Source organism: Anolis carolinensis, chromosome 1 (genome assembly GCF_035594765.1).
Source record: "Anolis carolinensis isolate JA03-04 chromosome 1, rAnoCar3.1.pri, whole genome shotgun sequence".
Taxonomy (NCBI): Eukaryota; Metazoa; Chordata; class Lepidosauria; order Squamata; family Dactyloidae; genus Anolis; species Anolis carolinensis.
The window spans coordinates 199,024,750-199,033,372 of NC_085841.1; the positions used below are offsets into that span (position 1 = coordinate 199,024,750).

Genomic DNA, 8,623 nt, shown 5'->3' on the forward strand with positions numbered 1-8,623 from the left:
GGTGTCACCTGTACGCAGATGATGTCCAACTCTGTCACTCCTTCCCACCAGCTACTAAGGAGGCTGTTCAGGTCCTGTGACCGTCTGGATGAGGGTGAACAAATTGAAATTGAATCCAGACTAGACAGAGGTACTCCTGGTCAGTCGCAAGGCCAAACAGGGCATAGGGTTACAGCCTGTGTTGGACAGGGGTCACACTCCGCCTGAAGAAGCAGGTTCACAGTCTGGGAGTTCTCCTGGACTCATCGCTGAGACTAGAACCCCAGGTCTCAGAAGTGGCCAGGGGAGCTTTTGCACAATTAAAACTTGCACAATTTAAAAGGAATGCTGCACCAGTTGTCCCTGTACCTTGAGAAGCCAGACTTAGCCATAGTAGTCCATGCTCTGATTACATCCCGAATAGATTACTGCAATGCGATCTACGTGGGGTTGCCTTTGAAGACTGTTCGGAAGCTGCAACTGGTCCAACGGGCGGCAGCCAGATTGCTCACCGGAGCTGCGTACAGGGAGAATACAACCCCCCTGTTGCACCAGCTCCACTGGCTGCCAGTTTGCTACCAAGCACAATTCAAAATGTTGGCTTTAGCCTATAAAGCCCTAAACGGTTCTGGCCCAGTTTACCTGTCTGAATGTATCTTCCTCTATGAACCATCTCGGAGTCTGAGATCATCTGGGGAGGCCCTGTTCTTGGTCCTGCCCTCTTCACAGGCACAACTGGTGGGGACGGGAGATTGGGCTTTCTCGGTGGTGGCTCCTCGGCTATGGAACTCCCTCCCCAGGGAGATTATATCAGCCCCCTCCTTCCTGATCTTCTGCAAAAAAGTGAAGATATGGCTCTTTGACCAAGCCTTCAGAAATCTGGTGCAGTAATAGATATGAAAGATATGGAACTGACCAATGGAACAGCCCAGACAATGCCTATGGATCGTAATTTACTCTGCTGTTCAAAGTTAAATGTTAATGGTTTTAATTGTATTTTAATTATTTACTTTTTAAATTGTTGTTTTTTGTACTTTGTTTTTAAAGGCATTGAATTGTTGCCATGTTGTGAGAAAGGCAGTATTGAGAAAGGCAGGGTAAAAGTACAGTAAATAAATACATAAATAAATCCAAAGCACAATCTAACTTTAATATGTAAAATGAACTCTTAAATTTGCTACCCAAATCAAATAAACATCTAAACATAGAATCATAGAGTTGGAAGAGACCTCATGGGCCATCCAGTCCAACCCTCTGCCAAGAAGCAAGAAAATCACATTCAAAGCACTCCCAGCAGATGGCCATCAGCATCTACTTAAAGGCTTCCAAAGAAGAAGCCTCCACCACACTCCGGGGCAGAGTTCCACTGCTGAACAGCTGAATGATGCTTCCAATAAAATCAAGAGAGGTTGGGAGATTAGTAGAACCTGAGCATCCTTTACTAAGAATTCTGAAATACAAAACATTCCAAAATCCAATATTTTACACGTCTGGTTGAGATAGTGACACCTTTGCTTCCCAATGGTTCAATGTACACAAATTTTGTTTCATACACAAAATATAAATATCATATAAATTTACCTTCAATCGACGTTCTACAAAATGTGTGTAACGTCACCTGAAACAAATAAATTTAGGCATGAGACTCATCTCCAAGATACATTATTAAGGTACATACCACAAATACGAGTATGCCAAAAATCCCCAAAATCCAAAACACTTCTGGTCCCAAGCACTTCAGATAAGGAATACTCAACCTGCATAAGGAGCAATCCAAACATTCCAAAAAAAACCACTTCACTGCTTGCTCTTAGGGAAAGGCACCCTCTCACAAACCTGGAGTGAGGCACTAAAATCCTATCTGCAGCCCAAAGAGGTTTTAATTTAGCCTATTTAATTTGGCCCCTTACTATTGCCAAGTAGTGCAGGCCTGCCATATGTCAATAGACCACTTTGACATATGCACACAAGCTTTAGTGGAGTAGAATATACTAAATGAAGATGTAATGAAGTGACATTAAACCCACAAATTTATGCTAGTCTTTAAAGAGCTGTTATGCTTGGTGCAACAGAGAGGTCAGATCATTCCTCTGAATCAAAATATTTATTGAGGATTAAGACTTTGTTGTGCTTGTTTGACCAGTTGTGTCTCTAAATACCTTAATATTTGGCCTCACCTTCCCTGTAGCATAGATGACATGTAACCAAAGGTACAGTAGACCTTAGGAATGTTACTTCCTTGTCAAGGCTGGTTCAAGACACTTTGCCGCTGATGAAAGAATGGCAAATGATATACAGGCAGTCCCCAAGTTACAAACAAGCTAGGTTCTGTATGTTTGTTTTGAAGTTGAATTTGTATATGTCAGTGCTGTTTGCACTAACCCATGTTTAGCATCAAAACATTACATTAAGCTAAGTTTGTTCTTATTTGCCTTAATTTGCTTTTAATCACTGTATTTTAATATTAGTATGAAGCCAATATAAATTTTATGGAATGGTAAAGTATGGGATATAGCATTAAAGTAAAGGTAAAGATTTTCTCCTTGACATTAAGTCTAGTCTCGTCCGACTCTGGGGGGTTGGTGCTCATCCCCATTTCTAAACTGAAGAGCTGGCATTGTCTGTAGGCACCTCCAAGGTCATGTGGCCAGTATGACTGCATGGAGCACCATTACCTTCCCGCTGGAGAGGTAGTACTTATTGATCTACTCACATTTGCATGTTTTTGAACTGCAAGGTTGGCAGAAGCTGGGGCTAACATCAGGAGCTTACCCCCCTCCCCGGATTCGAACCGCCAACCTTTTAGTCAGTAAGTTCAGCAGCTCAACTGTTTAATCTGCTGTGTCATTGGGGGCTCTTGGGATATATAATTAGTTAGGGCTATTTTCAATAGTAACTCTTGAGCAACCAGAAACCACATTTATCCAGCATCTACTAATCCCTATGGGTGCCAGTTAACAGAGGCCCCTTCCACACAGCTGAATAAAATCCCACATTATCTGCTTTGAACTGGAATATATGGCAGTGTAGACTCAGATAACCTAGTTCAAAGCAGATATTGTGGGATTTTCTGCCTAGATATTCTGGGTTATATGGCTGTGTGGAAGACCCTGAGAGTCTAATGTAATAGTATAAATATTCTAATATTATAGCATTAAAATTGTGTTGTCTAGCATTTCCCCCAACTATTTCAAACAAACCTTTGTTACAGATTGCACAAATCATAGTAAACTTACTAATGCTGCCCCTCCTAATCAAGAACTTCAGAAATGCATTCTGGGTTGAAGCTGTGATATATTTATGAGGCCTCCTGATCTCCATATTAATACAGATGTTGGAATGAACTTTTAAAGTGACTGTTGCCTTTTTAAAATATGGCTGTTGTTTTTTACACTATGTTACCCCGCCCCCCCCCCCCCAAAAAAAAACTCTTTAAGAAATGCATAAGCTGACAGATGACTTGAAGGCAAAGAAGCTTTTCATGAACATTTTCAACTCAGAAGGAAACGTATGCAGAAACTATAACAGCAGTAACAACAATGGTCACACCCTCCACCATGACTCTGGTGAATTTGACAGATTTCACAAGTTGAAAAGGACATTATAGCAAGAAATTCTTTAATTTACTACTGTTGGCAGTCAGATCAGGCAAAACCACCTCTGAGTATTCCTTGCCTATGAAATGTATGGGATCATTATAAGTCAACAGGTGCCTGAAGATACAGACACCAAGAAATGGGCGTTTGTTGGCTTTTCAAAGCTGCTGGATTGCAATTCCTGTCAGCCTCAGTCATTATGCCCAGGCTGAAAGATGATCTTAATGAGAATTAATGAGTTTGACAGCACTTTAACAGAGGTGGCTCAATGTTGGGGTACTATGGGAGTTGTAGTCATAAAAGGCCTATATAGCCTTCTCTGCCAAAGAATGCTAATCATAGAATCATAGAGTTGGAAGAGACCTTGTGAGCCACCCAGTCCAACCCCCTGCCAAGCAGGAAAATCACATTCAAAGCACCCTCAACAGAGTACCATCCAGCCTCTGCTTAAAAACTTCCAAAGAAGGAGCCCCCATCACACTCCGAGACAGAGTTCCACTGCTGAACAGCTCTCACAATGAGGAAGTTCTTCCTGATGTTCAGTTGGAATCTCCTTTCCTGTAGTTTGAAGCCATTGTTCCGCATCCAAGTCTCCAAGGCGGCAGAAAACAAGTTTGCTCCCTCCTCTCTATGACTTGCCTACCCTCACATATTTATACATGGCTATCATGTCTTCTCTCAGCCTTCCCTTCATGAAGCATCTCTTCATGATGCTTCATGTAACTACACATCCCATAGAGCCACAGATCACCTAATGTGTTGCCGAAGGCTTTCATTGCCGGAATCACTGGGTTGCTGTGAGTTTTCGGGGCTGTATGGCCATGTTCCAGAAGCATTTTCTCCTGATGTTTCACCCACATCTATGGCAGGCACCGTCTGAGGTTGTGAGGTCTGTTGGAAACTAGGCAAGGGAGGTTTATATACAGTATCTGTGGAATAATGTCCAGGGTGGGAGAAATAACTTCTGAGAGAAAGGAGGAAACCATGGAAATGAACAAAATCTGGCTACCGGTAATAAAAAAACCCCTCTAAAATCAGGATAGTAAATAAAGAACAACACTAAGAAAACAGGGGATTTCCAGACAGGAAACAATCAGGGCCAGCTAACACCACCCAACAAAGTATTCCCCCAGGCAGGAAGCTGCAAGGCCTTTCAACGCTAATCAAGGCTGGAACACGATAAGGCATTCTTGTCCAAGGCTAGGGAGAGCTACAGAGCTGCTCCTCTGAAGACAGGCGTCTGTATTTTCTGTCATATCATTCCTACTGACTCTGGTGCCCCTCAATTGAGTTTGGCGCATGCGCACAAAGAGGCGGCGCAAAACGAGCGCGAGCCTCGTGTCCCGAGAGCGCGCGCCCTCCCCCGCCTCCCGCAAGGGCTACTCTTTCTCCTCTTCAGAACGCCCCTTACCCTCTCTTTCTGTCTCCCCACGCGCTCACTTCTCATTACCTCGCGCCGCTTGGGTTCTAAGTGGGTGAAATGACAACACGGAGAAAGGACGCTCGCGGCGACGCTCCCCCCTCCCCTCTCTTTTGAAACCACGTGAGCGAGGACGGACCAATAGAATTTTCAGGGGCTCAAGTGAAACTTCCTTCAGTAGATAGAAGTTCAACCAAAAGTAGAGCCTTTGCTGACTCTCAGTCACAGTAAGGGATTTATACTTGTAGTGCTGCTAGTCCACTTTGACTGCTAGGGAATCCTGGCATTGGCCATTTATTTATTTATGGTGTCAGAAGCGAATTGAGAATACGGTTAAGGTAAAGGTAAAGGTTTCCCCTGACGTTAAGTCCAGTCATGTCTGACTCTGGGGGTTGGTGCTCATCTCCATTTCTTTTTATTTTTTTTATTAAAACTTATACATTCTTTAACATATTTGCAATACAAAGTTATGTATATCATAGCTCCTATGGTATTTTCACTCTCTAACTATATTACATACTCCTATTATTTACCTTTTGTTACCCTTCACGTAGTGCTATCCCTTCACCCCAGACCAGCCAATTACAATATTTATTTCCAAAATTCCATTGTTTCTTTTACAGGTTTCCCCCCCTTTCCTTCTACGTATACAAACTCTATAAATTTTCCCCATATTTTCCCAAAATCATCCTTTTTAAATAACCCACTTTTAATTTTAATATTACATGTCAATTTGTCATTTATCGCAATATCCCAAATCTCCTTATGCCATTTCATCTCCATTTCTAAGCCGAAGAGCCGGCGTTGTCTATAGACACCTCCAAGGTCATGTGGCCGGCATGACTGCATGGAGCGCCGTTACCTTCCTGCCGGAGCGGTACCTATTGATCTACTCACATTTGCATGTTTGCGAACTACTAGGTTGGCAGAAGCTGGGGCTAACAGCGGGCGCGCATTCCGCTCCCGGGATTTGAACCTGGGACCTTTTGGTCCACAAGTTCAGCCACTCAGCACTTTAACACACTGTGCCACCAGGCTGCATTGTAGTAGGTGGTCTGTGGTTTGTGCTTCACGCTCGCATGTCGCTTCTCTACACTCGCGTGTCGCGGACTTCACTTTGTAGCCTGATTTCTTAAGGTTGTCTCTGCATCTCGTGTGGCATCTTCCAAGTCGCCCAGTCCTTTGTGTGTCCAGGAGGGAGTTTCTCATCCGGTCTCAGCCACTGATTAATAAGATCATCAATTATTAATAAGAACCAAAATTAGTAAGAACATCTGCCCTGGCCTTGTCTTACTCAACTGCTGAGTATGCCCGCCCTGTCTGGCACAAGTCAGCCCACGCGAAGCAGGTGAATATAGCACTGAATGAACATGTTGAATAATCACTGGATGTCTTAAACCTATACCTGTTGATAGACTTTATAAGCTAGCTAACATTGCCACCCTTGATGAGCAACGGGAAGTTGCTGCCAATTGCAAGAGAAATAAGGTTGAACACTGTGAAAGCCACCCACTGTATGGCTATCAGCCTCCTTCCAGTAGACTTAAATTAAGGGAAAGTTTCATGAGAACCACCACTCCTTCCCTCAGCAACAGCAAGAATATCCCTGAGGGTAGCAAAATCAGGCAATCCCAACTGGATGGTCCCCACAAGATCTTCCTCCTGGGGCAAACCAGGAATGGGCAACTTTGAAGTCCCTGAACAGTCTCAGAAGCAGAGTGCGCAGATCAAAAGACAACCTGGCAAGATGGCACTACCTACAAAAATCCTCCACCTTGTGCAACTGTATGCTTACCCACAATGCCCTGCCTCATGCACAGACAATGCAGTCGCTGTTGCCCATTTTGGTCTAAAATTATTTAGCCACTTGTGTTCCCCCTATTTTTATCAGTTTTATAATTATTTATTTATGCAATGCTTTGACACAAAATAAACAAGCCACTGGATGAGTTTTGGGGTTTTAGCCTGCCACTTTTGAACTCTCGCTTGCTGAGGTGCTCCTGCAAGTATCTCTGTAGATCATAGAAAGCTGTTTCTTGATTTAAGGCGTTGGCATGCTGGCTGATACCCAGAGGATAACAAAAGATGGCTGGAGATGTCAATGCCTTGGTCCTTTCATTGCTGGTTGCTACTTCCCGGCGGATGTCAGGTGTAACCCCTGTCTTTTTTGTTCTCATCTTTGCTTTTTCTGCTAGTAGTGTGGTTTAATCTACATACAATTTCTTAAAATGTTAATGTTCAATCCAGCTTTTCTTATATGTTTAGTGTATAAATTAGACAGGGTGATAAAGTGCACTCTTTCCTGGCCCCATTTGAATGGGAAGCTATTATAATGTTGTATCTATTATAATAGCTATTATAATGTAGCTATTATAATATTTATATCCCACTTTTTCTCTCCACACCAGCTCACAACTAAAAGCATTTCAGTACAACTTAAAATATACTGGAAGGACAGCAGGGAGGGGGCCATTATGGCTTCCCTGGGAAGGAAGCTTCAGAGTCGAGGGGCGGCCACTGAAAAGGAAGGCCTGCTCTCTTGTTCTCACTAACCGAGCTTGAGATGGAGGTGGGACCAAGAGAAGGGTCTCCCTTGAAGATCTCAGGGCCAGGGAAGATTTATACAAGGGATGTGGCCAGCCAAATAGCCTGGACCTGAACCGTCTATGTCTCCCTATTGTGTGCTTTATGTCTTCAGCAAAAATTATGCACCAGGACAGATTTACATAGTTGCTTTTATTAGTAAAGGTAAGGTAAAGGAAAAGGTTTTCACCTGACGTTAAGTCCAGTCATGTCTGACTCTGGGGGTTGGTGCTCATCTCCATTTCTAAGCCGAAGAGCCGGCGTTGTCCGTAGACACCTCCAGGGTCATGTGGCCGGCATGACTACATGGATTAGGGCTACCTAAAACATCAAGTAGTGACTAGCACAAATAATAATTGTGGAAATTATGATAACTGGGCTGATTTTATGAGTTCTTTTAAAATATGTATTTCACCTATATGCTCCCAGAATTGGGGTTGAAAACAGCTCACAGTAGCATCAAAAACAATGCATATTAAAACCACAAAAAATCAAGATGATAAAAGAGCAATTTACATGGAAAACCATAAAAAGCACAGTAATCTATTAAAGGCCTCTTTATGGGCCTTTTGGCAGAAGCCCAACTGAATAAAATAGAAGGCCTGTCAACAGGAAGACAACAATGGGAGGCAGATATAATTTCCTGACAACTTTTGTTACAAGGCTTTTTTTCATAACAGACCAACATTGCTACCAGTTTTGCCTTTGCTAAAAGCAGAAGGAGCAATCCCTTGCACAGGCCTTGAAGAAGGAACCCATTTTTAGCAAGGAGGGAAAAATAGAAGAGCAGAGAACATTTCTCAATTTTTTCTTCGAAAGAAGAGGCAACTTTCTTTCCTTTGTCCTTGCATTTACCACACTCCTACAACCATTGCCTCATATGTTATGTAACCATAAGGCTGTTTTGTAAGTAACAGTAGATCAAGCAGCAGAGTCAGAAGCGTATAAATCAAAAGTGTTCTGTTGTAAACCAGCCAAATATATGTATGCTACACAATTATAAAAATTGATACAGCTTTAACTGCCAGAGTTCTTTGCTGTAATC

At 42.8% G+C, this 8,623-nt stretch overlaps 1 protein-coding gene across 4 annotated transcripts in view; it reads right to left on the reverse strand.

Annotated features, from left to right (window-relative positions):
• osgepl1 (O-sialoglycoprotein endopeptidase like 1) overlaps positions 1 to 7,325 on the reverse strand; it is a 28,027-nt gene extending 20,702 nt beyond the window's left edge. The window contains exons 1-3 of one of the 4 annotated variants that reach the window (XM_062963677.1): positions 5,026 to 6,934; positions 1,561 to 1,597; positions 622 to 812 (exon numbers count right to left, since the gene is read on the reverse strand). The gene's annotated coding sequence lies outside the window, so the exon portion shown is untranslated. Of the gene's footprint in view, positions 1 to 621; positions 4,966 to 5,025 lie in introns of those variants that run through there. The other 3 variants (XM_062963682.1, XM_062963667.1, XM_003217422.4) reach the window with 3 other exon arrangements.
• Positions 7,326 to 8,623: the final 1,298 nt, after the last annotated feature.